This window comes from Corvus cornix, chromosome 3 (genome assembly GCF_000738735.6).
Source record: "Corvus cornix cornix isolate S_Up_H32 chromosome 3, ASM73873v5, whole genome shotgun sequence".
In the NCBI taxonomy this organism is placed as follows: Eukaryota; Metazoa; Chordata; class Aves; order Passeriformes; family Corvidae; genus Corvus; species Corvus cornix.
In genome coordinates, this window is record NC_047056.1 from 2,550,050 (window position 1) to 2,566,624 (window position 16,575).

Below are 16,575 nucleotides of genomic sequence, written 5' to 3' on the forward strand. Positions count from 1 at the left end.
AAAGACTGGAGTACATTATTTTCTTATCTCTTGAATGTCTTCTGATACACGTGATCCAAATGAATGGGTTCTCTGTAATAATTAAATCCTGAAACCTATTTAAATGATCCTATCAGCAAGTGCCTAACAGCAAGCATAAATCATTTTACTCCCTGCTTTCTTAGTAAAACAAAACCTCTTTTTTTTGTTTTTAGATCTGTGGTTTAGATCAGTAGAGAATCTTCAGTTAGAGAAATCTGCATGGAGTTCTGGGATGCCCCATCTTCCTGCGCTGCAGCAGCACCTTTCTTTTAGAAGTGAAGATTAATAGAGTGCAATTTGGTAGGCAAAGCCAGAGCAATCAGCCTGTGGTCATTTGCTCGAAATGCAGGTTTAAAATGGAAAAAAAATGACTTAAACACACCTGGCTGGGAGCACTGCATTGTCAGGGTTCCAACTGCTTGGCTGAACCACTGTTGTGAGCAGCAAAGCTGGGCAGGGCTCATCCTCATCTGCAAAGTTACTACAGGGTGAACTCAGCAGGTTTCTTTGTTTTCTCCTGGAAAAAAATATAAAATCAGAGATGGACTCAAAACTCAAATATTTGTGGCACCACATCTCTGCCAAAGCACTGCACCTCAGAGTAGAAGTGGAAGTCCAACACATCTACATTTGTTAAACATCTACCCAAGCACCTTCATTACCTGAAATAAAGCAGCCACGAGCATAAGAAACTTGTATTGGGACCTGATGCTGCTTCCCCTACCTGTCCTCAGTTCTTCCTAATGCCGTGGAGAGAGGAAGTGCTCAAACTTGTAAATGGGGTGATCTCACCAGAGACAGGTGCTTGAGAGTGACACTGCCCCACCCAAACTGGTGTCACCTTGTGACATTTCACAGCAGGCACAGCACTTACCCCAGTTTCCACCACGGACAGAGGGGCTGTTGTAGTACAACTTTTTTTTTTCTCTGAAAAGTAACACAACTGACAAAAGTAGTTTTGTGTATGGCCTTGAAAAGAAAAGGTGACTTCTCCCATCGTCATCTCTGCAAACTCAACTCTGACACCCAAAAGCAAAGCTGGGATATTTCTGGCTCTTGCATCTCTGATAGCAACAAAGACACAGCTTCTTAAACTCTGCTGGAGAGCCACGAAGAACTTCGGCCTCAGGAGACCAGTGCCCTTGGACATTCTCTGCCAGGAGAGTGTGCCTGGCCAGCTGCAGAGGGAAAAGGGCTTTTCCAAGGAGGAATTCAGGCTCTGTGAAACCAGCTGGATAAGGCTTTAAGCAACCTGGTTTAGTGGGATGTGTCCCTGCCCATGGCAGGGGCAGCAGTTGGGACTGGATGATCTTTAAGGGCCATGCCACCTCTTTCACACTCTGTGATTCTATGTCCCTTATTTTTGGTACTATCTCCTGTGCTCTGTTTGAGCCCTGTCCCACAGGCAGCTTCCTCATGGGTATTCCTGGGGAATTCACTGCTGTTTTTCTCATGTTCAGGACTCACTGAAGGGTTTAATACACACAACATTGCCTCCTTCACCTTACCATACTTTAAAGAATCCTGGTTCAGTTCTGCTCCTGAACTGTCTTGTGGTGCAGGACCACAGCCTGGCCCCATCCCCCTGTGTCCATATGATTTTCCCTTTGAGCACACTGCTGGTGAAGGCCAGGGTAGAAATTTCCCTCTATTTACAAGGGTTCTGAGCAGCAGCAAAGGACCAACCCCTCTGCATTAGAGACAAAACACGTTTGAGCCCTTCTGTAGCTTGTGAGATTCTTGTTTGCCTGACACTAAAAGAGCTGATGAAATTCAGGATACAAGGCAAAAATGACATCCTGCCACTTTTCTCCTTCTCTATTCTACTTCTGTAGAGCAGCCCCAGGAAACGCCTCCACTCTCTTTATAAGCTGGAAGAAAGCTGAGGCACCAGCCATGAATTTCTGCAGTGCAAAGGTACTTCAAGCTCCCTCTTTCCCTTCCTGGGCGTGCAGTAGCCTGGTCAGAGTGGTGGGACAGCAGGCAATAGAGCAATGCCAGGCATTCCTGCCAGCAGCAGCTCCTTTATACCTCTGGAACAGTGCAAAGAAATAACAGTACCACCAGAGGTGTATTTGTGTTCAGCTTCCCCTGTTAACACCCTGCTTTGAGAGCACAACTGTGCATCTTAATGGTCTCTGTATTTTGATCTTTCTTGTTCACTGCTCAAGAAATAATAATATTTTGTTTTCATGGACTTCAATTCAAATATTCTATCCAAGGTGCATACCTGTGAATAGTTTCCCTGTAGGCCAATTCCTCTTTTGAAAAGGATTTGGTAACAAGTGGAATGGACTGGCTGATTCCCAGCCAATTATTTATTCAGAGAAACTTCTCCTGCTTGTGAGCAGACTGCAAAGTCCTCAGGTCTGTTTCTCACTCAGAATTATTCATGGCTTTTCTCAGTGACAGATAGTTGGTCTGCAAAAATGTGCATTTCACAATTTTTCACCCGAAGAAAGCTCAGTCACTCAGGGATCTGGGAATGTGAAATACAATGTTGCGTTGCACTTTGGACACCGACACAACACAACACTCCCGGAAAAAGAGCTAAAGATGCTCAGATTCTAGGAAAAACGTGGGTTTTTTAGTCTTTACCTGGACAGCTTTGTCCTGTATTTCTGTAAGGGGAATGCCAGTAGGATTGTTCCAACAGCCAGAGTTTTTAGATGTCGATAGTTAATCCCAGTACCCCAAATAGCAGATATCTGACACATTTTTGGCTGTGGAGGGTGATGAGCTATCAAGAAGAAAACTGAATTTCTTCTCCAAAGGCAACCTCTGACCCAAGACCTGTTGCTTGTTTCAGACATGTCATTAACCATAAACATGCATTACATTGTTCTTTTCCTTAAAAAGGTACTGAAAGATCTCCATCCCAGTGAAGTCCACTGCAAATCTGCCATATAGTCCATCTAGGTACTGATATTTTTCTTACTCAAAAGTGGACCATAAGTACTATCATCTTTGATATGGTACCTCTCACACAAATTTATCCTGCATATTTTTATTTCTCAGCAATAAACATTTGGAGAGTTTGTCTTTACACTGCTAATTCACCAAGCTGTATATTCACCCAGACATAATTTGTCAGTCCCTTTGTTCACTCCACAGCATCCAATTATCCTCTGAACTCCTTCACAGAGCACTTAATTTCTCACTTTGGCAATTCCTACTGTATTTCAGCTAACCTTTGTGCCCGGGCTCTCTACGATCTGTTAACGGCTCTGGTTTTTAAGAGCTGCAGAGCCACTGACAATTCCCTTCCCTGTGGCACCAGGGCCTTCCTGCCCAGCTGTGCACTTGTCTTCCTCACCTGACTTCTGCTGCATCACCACCTTTCCTAAATCAAGTTTTTCTTGCTCTCTATTATTCTGCCCCACAGGTAAGATCTGTGGGGTTTATTGGTGCCTGGTGCCCTTCACAAACCTTTAGATTTTCCTTCTCACAAATGCTGGGCTACAGTCACACGTTCCCTGTAACCACGTGGTACATTCAGTCTATTTTTATTTAGCAGGAATGCTAGCACTGACTTGGAATTGCTCCTGCTCCAGCACCAGGGAAGGAGGGAGAGAGAGGATGATTTTGCAATTAGCAATGCCCAGCTCTGCTCCTCCTCAGGAGTTGACCAGCTGCTGCAGCAGCAAGCCAATGCTCAACATTTGGAAAACCTCCCTGGATTTTCTTCCCTATCCTTACAACAAGTATAACTGGATACAGAATGATTTCCAAACAACTTCATTGTGTAAACCTTGCGAAAAAGAGAAATATTTTAGATAATGATCAATATTTTGAGGGGGAAAAAAATCCCAACCCTCTAGAAAAACTGGCAGAAACCCCCTACCAACTACTTGTATTAGGATAGGGAAGATTTCATTTATTTGAGGCCCCAATATGTTGTGAAGTCATCCTTAATTAAATGGCTTCAGCTTTAAGTATTAATCCACTTTTTAAAAATACTGCTCGAGTGTTTTGAGTCCGTTTTGGACACGCCTCTCTCAGCCCTCCCCAAAGAGCACCTGTTTCACTCTGGCTGGGATGATGTAAGGCAAGATCCATACGTTAAATGCGAGGGTGTCCTCTAGTGGCGGCAGGGCTGGATCTTTTCCATGGGACACAGGCAATAATCCACGAGGAAAGGATCCAGGAAGGCTGATCCCTGTACGTTCGGTGTCATCCCGAACGCAGGCGTTTGGTCTTTATGCAACGTTTTTGCTTTCTTCTTGCACTTTCACTTACTTTTCTTTCCTACTTGCTTCATTACCTCCTGTGGGATTTCTTTTTCACTCCTAACATCCATACAGAAATAGCAACTACAACTTTCCCTGAAGACAGTGGTGGGTTTAGGAGTTGGCGAAGTCATCTGAAAACATCAGAAATCAAAGTGGAGTAATTTAATTTTGAAATCTGATGCCACTTCCACCAGAAATCTGCACTTTGATTTTCACCAGTGCAGAGTAAGTCATTAATTCACAGTGTTCAGTACGAAACTGCAAACCCTGCAGCTTCCTGTCCTTTCCTCCAATTCAGCTACAGGGCAGCAGTGCAACGCTGGGGGCTCAGGACACACAGAAAATACCACATTCAATCTCCTCAACAGCATTTCTCAGAATGCCTGAGCCCTCCTGAAACTAATTTCACACGGCAGGTGGCAGTAGGTTGTTCCACTCATTAATTTTCATTGATAATTAAATTATTATTTTTAATATAATTAATTAAGCCCTGGTAGCACGGGTCTGGTTCTGTTCTCAAACGATTTATCTTGTGTAAACCTTGCAGACATTCTCACGAAGATTCATGGCCCTGTTTGTGTGTCTGTATAGGAATATAAAAGGACTGACAGCTGCTCTTTTTGTGCTCTGCCATCCTGTGGATTTGTTGGAGTTTAATCAAAGGAAAAGATTTCTTTCTATATGTTGCTACAAAATAGCAAGAGGTGATACACAGTAATTACAGATGAGAGACTGAGCAGCGCAAAAGGAAGGAGAAATCCATCTCTGCTCTTTCCCCTGTTCTGCCTTTTCCTTCCAGGGAGAGAGTTAGAGGAAAATTTGATGTGGTTTCTTCGGGGCAATAAAGACCAGAAATCCTGCACGCAAATCAAGATGCAGATGTGCTTGTCAGTGTTGCTGTGCTGTCAGGGAAGGAAGGGAAAGCACTGGAGCTCCTGGGGGAACAAGGACAGCCCCAAGGGTACCCTGACAGGCAATGCCAGAGGTCACGTTCAGGCTGCCCACACACCCTCAAACAAACACATCAAACCACAGCACCTGGAAATTTTTGTTTTGTGAAGCTGGTCTGAAAATGTCCTGGGAACCACGAGAGTCTGGGAAATTTTCCATCCTGCCAGTTCTCTTCTCCCTGCAGTTTAATGCTCTTGCTGCCAATCCACAGTCTACAGAAAACACACTTGTTTTAACCTAAGGCTGTTTTTCAAACCCCTGGATGACTTCAGGTCACCTGAAAGAACTGTGAGGTTTTGTGTGAAGTTTCATTTTTCTTGCTCCAAACAAACTGATGGAAAACACAAAGATGGGTAGAGCAGGCACAGAAATTGATGGACACAGCCACTGGGCGATGAAAGCTCGGTGATGTGGGAACAAGACCGTGAGGAATGAGTTTGAATGATGTGTTTGGGTGTCAGCCTCCAGCAGATTACAAAGTCCTGCAGTAAATGGGATTCCTTTCACTTCTGACAGTTTGGGGAAAACAAAGGTCAGAAGTTACCTGCTGTTTTGGATACTAGAATAGCTTGCCAGTGGAACATCAGATATTAATGATTTTGGTGTTTTAACCTGATTCAAGCCTTCCACCTCTGCTAAGGAAGCATCTGCTGGTGTCACGAAGTGTAACTGAGGTTATTGATCCATGACTCAGTTGTGGAACACCAGGAGCTTCCCTCACGCTTCTCAGGCTCGGAGGATATTGGGAGCTAATGGCTCCAGCCCCACACTTTTTCTCCCAAAGGACCTGCCAGGGCTGACACAAGCAGGGAACTGCCCAACTGCACTGCCTGGTTCGTGCTGACTTTCCAATATGTGCACATTTCCATCTGACTTAAACCTCCTGGGCATGGTAACATCCCCATGCCAGCACATCTCACTCACTCCAGCTACGTGTTCATCCTTCCCTTCTGATTATTTCCAGGTTCTCTGGGACTGTTTCCAATGGATATAATTGTTAGTATTACATGCTAATCCTGAAAGTATATTGCTCTTCCTAATATTCCCAGACCTTAAAACACAGGGTATTTAAAAGAGAAGAAACACAGTTTGATGTCTATATTCTTCTACTTCAGGACTTTTGTAGAAATCCTCTAATTTCCAGTCTCTCATGACAACATGCAGTGGGCAAAATGAAGAATACTTTTTTAATATAACAGTAATAAATATTTTAGTTGTAACTCCTTATTGTAGGACTTAGTTATGCTGAAAAAATTAAGTTACCTCAGTTATACGACTTCAGGTAGAGTCATAACATAAATACTTTTGATAGCCAGGTTTTACAGTGCAAGCCAAGAAAATGTTCTATATAAACAGAGATACAAAAATTATTTATTACTGTCACTGGCCAATGTTACATGAACCTTTCTGCATTCTTCGTACCACCTAAGAACAAGCAAAATTCTCCTTTGCCTCATACCAAGTGATCTCACGTGGTAGTCATGCTGAATTATGAGCCTAAACAGGCATCAATCACTGTGGAATTCCACAACTCATTAGCTTAAAGGTGGGTAAAATGCTTTTTAAAAAAAATGTGGGGGGAGGGGGAACAGAGAACGAGTGAGAAATGTGATGTTATATAATTAACATCAAAATTGCTCATACCTATCTTGTTATAGCTCAACATCAGCAAGACTGGTAGAGCCATCCTCTTAAATAAAATATTAAAAAAATGTTTATACTTAGTAATTCCCATTCATTAATGCTAAGAAATTAGCTTGAAACAGTTCCCAGCACAGCGCTGTTGGCAAAGCAGCTTCCAATGCTGTGAAAATGTTCTATTTCTGTAATGCAATTTAATCGGTATTAATTCACTTCTTATTCACTGAAAGGCCGTAATCACCAGAAAGACTCTTGGTATTCATAGAGGAGCAACGTGTGTAATTCCATCAGAAATGCACTGCACTCCAGGATTCAGGATAGCATAGCTAAAGCCTTCCAAAAATCTGTCTCTTTACACACCAATGTCTGTCTTCCAGAACTTTTTGACTCATCTATACTTATCTAGTTTAAGGCAAAGCTTGAGCAAATATTTTTATTATTAAATGACTAAAAGCTCTATTTTTCAGCGTAACACCATCCACCAATATAGTTATTTCTCTCTTGTTAAGTCAAATGCTCAACTTAATTAAGGAAATTCTCAGGGAAAATCTGATTTCTGTCAGCCAGTGGCAGGCACACTGGCTCAGAGAAAACAGCTGCTCTTTAACAAAAGTCAGGGCATTTTGCAAGCATTAGACTGTGGCTTTATGCTTCATTTTGCTCTAGCAATCCAGTTTCACTAAAAAATGCAAGTAGGGATGTATTGAGGTGCAAAATAAACTTGGGTCAAACCAGAAAAAAACAGAAAGCAGAATTGAACACCTTCTTGTCTCAGTGCAAGTCCTCAAAGGGCTCCTTCTATGTGCTATTTTCTTTCTTTTTGCTAAACCCCCTGGCCTCTGCTCACTTGAAAGCTGATGAAGTTTTCAGCTAAAAACCTACTGAGCTGCAGCCTTAAGTAAGGCCTTCATCAACCACCTATGAAAAATTCGTATTTCTGACAAACATAATTTGGGTGTCACTTCACCAAGAGAAGAGAATGTCTCTACAGGAAGAGCAACGTTAACAAGTAATCATCATTAAATCTCTTCACTGAGAAACAATGGAAAACTTGCATCTGAACCTGTAATTGGTCACTGCCAATTATTTTTTTCCCCCCAAACCTTCTTGTTTCCATTAATGGTAAAGCTGTCCTCATTTTTATGCCACATCCTATTTTCAGGTGTGTGGGCAGCACAGCAAAGCCCACAGCTCTCAACTAGGCAGCCCCCAAAAAAGCGCAAGGACAATTTTGCACAGCGCCAGGACGGCTCTGAGATGATCCCTGTGATGCACGGGGTGGCACTCGAGGCCCAGCAGTGCAGGGGCCCTCGGAACTCAGCCACACAGGAAAACTCACGGAGTGCAGGAACCTCTCTTGCCATTGAGCAGTTTGCACATTCCCTGGGGCCGGGCAGAGCTGTCTCCCCTTCCACACTGTTACAGTTGGGTCTGTCAGAGCCTCCCTCACACCTTTTTTTCCCCTTTTTTGGAACTAAGCACTTCTTTCAAACACAGCACCAGCACCTCCCTTGTCATGTGACAGCTCTGTGATAAATCTGCCATGAGGCTGACATGAAGACATGGAAGATTTTGCAACTCCCTAACCCATCTAAGAGGTTTCAGCTCCATCTTTTTACCTCTAAGGAAAAAGCCTGAATGGCATCTGCATTTGAAAAGGGAGAAGGGGAGACTCAGCGCTGAGAATTCCTTTCCACACTGTAAAAACCAAACACACCATCCTCAGAATCTGTGAAGAACAGAGCATATGTGTGTAAAACTCACTAACCCAGTGATCAGGACACTCTCCTAGGAGGAGGATTGATGTGTCTTTTATAGAAAGCCACGGCTGGATAAAATAAAAACGAGTCCCTGGAGATGGCACTGAAAAGTCAATGTTTCCTGCCAGATGGACCAGCACACACAGGGCCTGTGGGAGCTCCCCTGGCTTCCAGCAGAGCTCCGTGCCCCGAGGACACCCGAAACACCAGGGAAGAGCACGCCAGAGCTTCAGTGTTGGGCAGCACTTGGGCTGCCAACCAAAGAGCCTCTGCATCCATCACAAACACCTCTTGATGCAAAACCAATTGCTACACACACCCCTCACCCTTCAGAGAGACCAAGATACGGATCTGATTCTGTTTTTATTTTTACAGGCCAGCACAAAATGAAGTGTGAGGAGGCTGATAAATGTGAAGAGCATGGTGCCATGGTTACCAGTGACATTAGATCCCTGGCTGAGCAAACTGCTGCAGGAATGATTTCTGTATAAACAGAATTACTCAATTATGTCAGCTGTGTGTCTATAAAACGTGATGCAATTGGATTTCACAGATGCAGGAGGTGGTTGGTGTTTGCTCTGCCTGCGTGGAGACGCCTCAGTGAGCTCTTTTGCTCTACTCAGTGGTCACACTGCTTCCACTCTGACTTCTCTGATCACACCAGCTCTGCCCTGACTCCCAAGAAACGGACTGGCACTGAGCTGACTGAAATTACGACTCTGCTGTATCACTCCAAGCAAAATAAAATGTGCCAGAAAGAGTTTAATTTTTCTCTCTCTCATGGAAAAGACACAATTTACCTTGCATGATGTATTACAGGCCAATCAAAGCTCTGGAATTCTGGAAACCTGAGTCATTCCTGTGTCTGAAATTGGAAGCATAGCATGATACTGGTTGCAGTTTGTCTGGCCTAACCATGAGCCAAAGACAGAGCATGTTGCTGGGGCTGTCCAGCTGAGCTGTGATTCCATCCAAGGATGGAGATTTCACAGCTGCTCTGGGCCCCTGCTCTACATTTTCCCAAACCCACTGAAACGTGACTGCATGGGGTAGGTTTGTAAGCCGAAGCAAAGCCTCATCATCTTGCTTTGCATCTATTTTTGCTACTGCAAAGTGGAAATAATATTATAATAATCTCTCTTAAAGTGGCCAGAGACCTGTTGATGAGAAGCATGGCAATTGTCATTTCCACTTACAAATTCAAACCGAAGTCTGAGAAGAGCAACAAGTTTAAGTGCAAGATGCAAAAGCCATTTTATTCCAGAAGTAGAAGGAAGAAGAATTGATCATGTTCCCAGATCTGATGCCCAGGCCTCTGCTGCATGTAGCTGCTGCTCAAAGAGGGGAGACATCAGTTTGGACTTTGGGGATTTGGCACCAGTGACATGATTCCAGGAATGAGAATTCTAGATATTGGAATAGAAAGATATCCCTCTAATGGGATAGAGGTTCCATTCACCAAACAGAGCAATGATCATGGGGGTAACAGTTGAGAGACAAAAATTACTGACGATATTTGATAATACAGCAACAAAATAAATCCTCTATGATTCCAAAGAGGAGGAAGATCCTGCTGTGAGTCAAGCACTTATTCTTGTCTTGGATGCAGGATGATATGAGGTGAGACTGCAAACTAGTCACAGGTACTTGAACACTGAACTGCTCCATAAAGCTTTGACTTTAGGCATGAATAGAACAGAGCAGCTCAACTTCCAACAGCAGGACAATGTGCTGAGACCTGACTCTGGCTCTCAGCAAAGGTCAACAGGACAAGCTGTGCCCTTGGAAAATACTGTCCTGAAAGGAAGAATTCATCTACTGCATGCTTGTATTAAAGCTACACAGCTCACACACATCTGGCAATGTCTGGGGCTCCCCTTCCTTGGTGCCCACAGGAAATGCAGGATATAACAGTGCCTTGGGGGTGAGCAGGAGCGCCTTTGACAGGTTTATTCTGTTTGTATCGCACCCAAACAGCAGCACTGCTGTGAGCAGCTATTGACAGTACCAGCACTGTAGTGGCATGGATTTTACACTCATAAATTACTAAACTGGCCTTAAGCCCTGCTTCATGCCAAGACGGCACCACAAATCAAAGGAGACACATCCATCAATGGCTTGTCATTAGCACAATCAAGTGGACCATTCCTACCAGTCTCTGAGATGACGACAGAAATTGTGTTTGAACACAGGAGTAAAAAACCAAAGGTTTTTTTTTCTGAGATTCTGCCTTAGAAAAGTAACTCTTGATGGTCCCAGACTAATCCAAATATAGCTGATAAGTATCATTTAGTGGGTTTTTACAACTAGTACTCTTTCATATCTCACTGATCCTTATCCCTTAAAAGCCTTTGACTGATGCTGTGAAAGAAAATCTCTGGAATCCTCATCTTCTCCTGCCACCTTTCAGCCACTTACTGTCAGATACCCACTGCCAACGACACTCTTGAGCTTCAGATGCTGGTCACAAATTCTGCAAACGGACAAGTTACAGCCTCCCTGCCCCTGCAGCCAACACACAGAATTTACCATTTACTTCCCTGTTCCCTTGGCACATATAAACACAACTTCTGCTAAGTCTTTCCTTGTCCCATAGTCACAGCAAACAGCTTCTGCATTTCCTTGTCCTGGGACTGCTGGATACAGTGAATGGCAGATTTATGGGACGATTTATTTGAGGAAAAAATTATTTGTCATGTATTTGAAATTTTCTGATGGTCTTTTCATCACTGAGCTAAATGTGGTGGTGTAAGAAAGGTAAGTTCAGCTCACGAGGAATTATAAGGAAAGATATCAAGGGGAACTGATACTCTTTCAGTAAATTCTATCTATCTAAACACAATTTCAGGTCTGTGAGTGGATGTCAGGGAAGCCGAACAGAGCACAAAAGGGGTCACAGGAGTGCAGGGCTGACCCGCACAACCTCACACACCAACAAATCACTGAGGCACTCAGGTCTTAAACAAAATGCTTCACAGCCCTTCGGCAACACTGAGGTGAGACTTGGAAACCAGAAGACCCAATTATTCCATTCAGGCTTTCATCATCCTTTTGTAAGTCATTCCCACTGCCTTGAAGAGTGAATTAAGGAGAAGAGGATTAAAGATAGAAGAATAATAAAGGATGAAAAAAGGCAAAACATGAAAGGATAGCAATGACACAAATACTCTAATTTCAACTCTCAGTAACAACTTTCATTTTGAATCCTTCACTGACTGGGAAAGGGCTATGTGTATTGAGAAAAGTGCTTATATACAATTTGTGAGTATTCTAATTAAATTTTTAAAAACCCCAAAATGAGGAATTTTTACCAAGTTCTATTGAATGGTCAAATTAAACCAAGAAAGTCTTATTGTGTCTATGTCATTATCTGGTTTTTCATCTGAATGGCAAAAAGCTACAATTAATCCCTGATTTATTTTTCTTTTCCATTTTCTATGGCCTAATGGGATTTAACCACTCAGTTTTATTCCCATACACATCCCCTCTTCTATAAAAGTGCTCCTACCTGCAAGCTCCTCAGGGAGTACAATGCTTGCTCCAGCTGGTGCTATTCCCGAAGCTATAGCTCCCTGTAATGATTGAGGCTGTTGCAGAATACTGTAACACCAAAATCAGTGTTGAGTTTCCACAGGTGTCCTTGGTACCCCCCACAGGTGATTGCTGAAGCAAACTGTAATGGAAAAAGCTGACAAGCACCTGGCACATTCCTGGTAAGTGAGAAAAGGGCAAGGAAAGGGCTCACCAAGTGTGCCCAAAAGCATGACTCTGTTGACAACTTCTCCTTTGAGGGTGGAGGCAGCCCATCACTGGGATTAGCTCCTGACCACACTGATTTGGAACATCCCAAACAAGACAAAACAACTTCTTTCCCTCATTTCTAATGTCTTCTGATTTATGTGAGCCAAGCATCCCTTAACATGGGCATGTATAAAGACATGCACATGGATTTAGAAAAGCACAGACAACATTTTACCTTCTGAAGGATAAAACAGAATGTGCATATAAACAAATTCATCTACATTCACGTTCTTCCTGCTTTACACCTGCCCATCCAGGGAGAGGGAGAGCCATGCATGCTGCTTTCATCTTTCATTCCATATGGGAAGCAGTTCATGCATTTTTCTAACTACTTTTTATTTAAGACACATATGCCCTATACTAGCACCAGTCTTCTGAAATAGCCATTTCAGCAACCATGTGTAAGATGTTCTTTTCTAATAAGAGCAGTAACAACAGGATTTGAAGTGTCAGGATTCAAGATAATCTCTTGGCAGAACACTAGGAGGGAATTGTAGGAAACCACACTATAAATCTGGCTGAGGTGCTAAGACATTTTAAATAGTGAATCTACTTAATCAGAGTAGCAATTGTGTCATCTTTTTACCTTTGCTTATTCTGGGTATTTCTAATGCACTCACATAGTTGCACTTAAGTGCTAGACAGCAACTGTGTATAGGACTGTGTGAAAAGCACTGATCTCACAACTGCCTCTAATGCAGCTAAAAGCTGCACATTAAAAAACGGGGCAACATAAATGCTTAAAGACCCTAGTACAGTTCAAGAAAGAAAAGGAAAATTAAAGGGAAAAAAAAAAAAAAGAGGCTGTGAGACAGAGGAGTAGAAATAAAAGCAGCCAAGAAGGTGTTGGTTTGAAGGCATTGTGGAGGCACCAAAACATTACCCAGCATAGAGTGAACATGGCAGGGACAAGAAAAAGAAAATGCAGAAGATGCCTTTTCTCACTCATGTTTTACCACTATGACAAAATCATGGGTCCTACTTGCACAAGCTACATAAACTACAAACACACTTCTCAGAGATGAACAGAGACTGGAGGAGAGAAGGACACTTTCCTAGGTTGATAAAAATCAGAGTCTGAAACCAGACACTTATTTACACAGCAAATCCTCAGTTTAGAAGAGCTGGATAAGTGGTGCTGCCTTTAATGCTCCTCTCTCATCTCCCAAGAGTAACAATTCAGAGCTCTCACATAACAGTGTGGGAAGAAGGTGCTTCCATCACTACTCCCACCGTTCTAGAGACAGAACGGAGAAAGTTCCAGTAACAGGAAAAAAAATGTAACATTGCTCTGGGAAAAACATTTACAATGCCACCTCTTCTTGGGTGAAAAACTGGATTTGTTTCCTTAGGACTTGCTGCATTTCTTTGTGGAAGCTGTTCACTGTCCCACTTCACTGTACACCCGGCACATCCTCTCTGGATTTTTCTCCAGAACTGGATCCTGGCAGCCCAACAAGGGAGAAAAACCATGGCATATTGTAGGCCTTGGTAACTGGAGACACCCAAACTCCACCTCCATTTTCTATCCAAAAGGTCACAATTCTTCACAAAAAAATCCACAGAAATAAAGCACTGAGTTTTAAACACTGAAAGCCAAGATTTACTCCTATAAAACTCAGGCACTGAGCAGAAACAGAGCCAATGCGGGAGCAAAAGGTTTCACTTTAAGTACCCAAGAATTGCTCAGCTGGTGAAGATCTGCAAGAGCAGCTCTGGATTTCAGCGTGCAGCTGTTCTGTGACAGTCCCAGTGCAGGCAGATCCAGCCCATTTTCACAGCCAGATAACCTCAAATGTGGAGTAGCTGGAAGGGTTGGGCACAAAGCAAACCCACTTCCAGAGAATGGGAGACAACACAGGGAACCTGCCTACTACTATTTCTAATATTCTAAGGAAGCTATCCAAGAAAACCATCAGGGCTTTTACATTTGCTCTGCTGTGCCCCAGAGGGAGCAGCACCACCCGCACCACCCAAAAAGGAATTTGCAAAGCTGATTCTCAGTGAGATTTTCTCTTTCTGAAAGGTAAAAAAGGTTAATTTTCAGCAAGAAGAATCAGGAACCTCATGGAAAACATAATATAAAGTTCACCATTTTTAAAATTTCTATTTACTTTTTTCCCATTAAAAAACAAATCTATGCTCTGGAACATTTTGGACTTCTGAAGTTTTCAGTGGGATAAAACCCAAACTAACTGCTTGATGATCTCTAAGCTGCAAGATCACGTTTCCTTGCACGTGTACAATGAAAAATATTGAATAAAACTTCTAAGAAACCCTTCTTTGCTGGGTACTTAGCAAAATTGATTGAAATTCAGATTTTTTTGCCCACTGGCAAGTTCTGATAACTCAGTATCTATTTGCATTCCAAATCAACATGAAAAATCAAAATATTCATAGATTCTCTAAAACAAAATGCACTTAACAATTTTGCCATAGAGAAAATTGACTTTTCTAAGCAATTTAAGTGCTGTTTTTCCTTTCCTGGATATATCTTCTCCTGGAAGTCAGCATGGGGACTTGTAGCCCTGATTTTCCCCAGTGAGATATCATATACATTAGGGGTTTTTTCCCCCCCGCCAATTCATGTGCTATTTTTGTCAAAAAAAAAATAAAAGCAGCAGTTACTTAAATCTAGAGCTTGTCCTACCAGAATATTGCTACCTTTTTAAATTAAGCCCTTAGGTATCAAATGAAATTTGAAGATGAAAAGAAAAATATTTACACCCCAAAGTAGCCAAGTGACCATTAATTATGAAAGCAAAAATCACCTCAAACCCAGATTTAAGTTATTACATTAAAAACTTGAAGCTAAATCTTTCCCCTCTCTCACCACAACACTATTGCTTAGTGCAGGCTCTTTCTTTAGTTTTTTTCTAGGAAAAAATCCAAAGTAAATGCATTTCTTTTACCTAAAGCAAAACAGGAATGAAGCCAAGTCTCATGTGGTTCATGGAATGGGAAAAACCTTCCCTTTTTTATCTTCTAAACATATTTTTAAGCCAAGTCCATTGGGACAAGCTGCAAGCTCCAATAAATCTCAACTGCCTCCACAGTCCTGCATTTCCCACTTTAGCTCATGCACCTACATTGTCCAGAAGCCTGGGCTGTGTAAAACTCTGGATTATTCTCAGGTAACCGGAATAATGGGAGAAAAGAAGGAACTGACCCACACATGAACCTATGAACTAAGCAGAAGGTGTCATTTAATATTAAACTTTAATAAAATATTAAACACCTGGCTGCGTTTAACAAAGTCAAGCGACCCTGGCTCCCCTGCTGGGGTGATTTGCAATCCAACAGCCAAAGTCACTCACAAATGTGTCAGCACCACCAATTTATTGGGAACGGCTGCTGGAGTCACACCAGTGCCATCTTTCCCCCCTGCCACACTCTGTTTTGAATATGCACACGGACATTAATTACAGCCAGGCAGTGACTCACAACCCCAAGTGACTCTGCTCTCATGGCTACACAGAGCAGGCCACGCGTGTCCTCACAGCAACAGCCTTCAAACACCACACACAAATCCCTGTTTGGAGTGTACCTTTTAACATGCAAAAATGAGGAAAAAGGATTTGAGGCTTTGTAAGGAGGATTTTTTTTCCTAAGGGGCCATTGGAGAAGTGGGTGTAGCACACGCTTCAGAGCCTACAGCACATACCTTTAGCCAAGCAGAATTAATGACTCTAATTAGCACTGCTGGGGGCAGCAGTATGAGGCAGGCATTTATACACAGGGGAAAGCTCAGTTGTGCTAGAGGTTCTCCCTGGCACAAAACAGGAGGTTACCTGTGATAAGCACACAGTAATGGCGAGCTGCCTTTAGAGATGCTTTATATTAACAGCAAATAGTGATTCTCACAGCAGGACCACTTTTTAAACTATCTGAAAGTGCTTTATGTTTAAAAGCACTATGAGCAGACTCAGAAGTGGCTGTTAGGCTGTGCCTAGGACAAACAAAACAGAAAGCAGACACTCCAGGTTGATTGCCATCATATCTGGTCTCCATCAAGAGCCAGAAATTACCTATATTTATCCCATTTTGCATCACACATGTCAGTTAATGTATAAATAGAGACGAGCGTATGGGATCTTGTGCTGAACTACACCAGTGAGTCACCAAAGAGGGGGAAGGATAATCTTTTTCTCTTGCCTCTATAGGCAAGG

The 16,575-nt window shown here is 42.6% G+C and overlaps 1 long non-coding RNA gene across 2 annotated transcripts in view; it reads right to left on the reverse strand.

Annotated features, from left to right (window-relative positions):
• Positions 1 to 16,575, reverse strand: part of LOC109145091 — a 222,969-nt gene that overhangs the window by 101,393 nt on the left and 105,001 nt on the right. For both annotated transcript variants that reach the window (XR_005604080.1, XR_005604079.1), the window contains exon 4: positions 404 to 538. This is a non-coding gene — a long non-coding RNA (uncharacterized LOC109145091). The remainder of the gene's footprint in view (positions 1 to 403; positions 539 to 16,575) is intronic.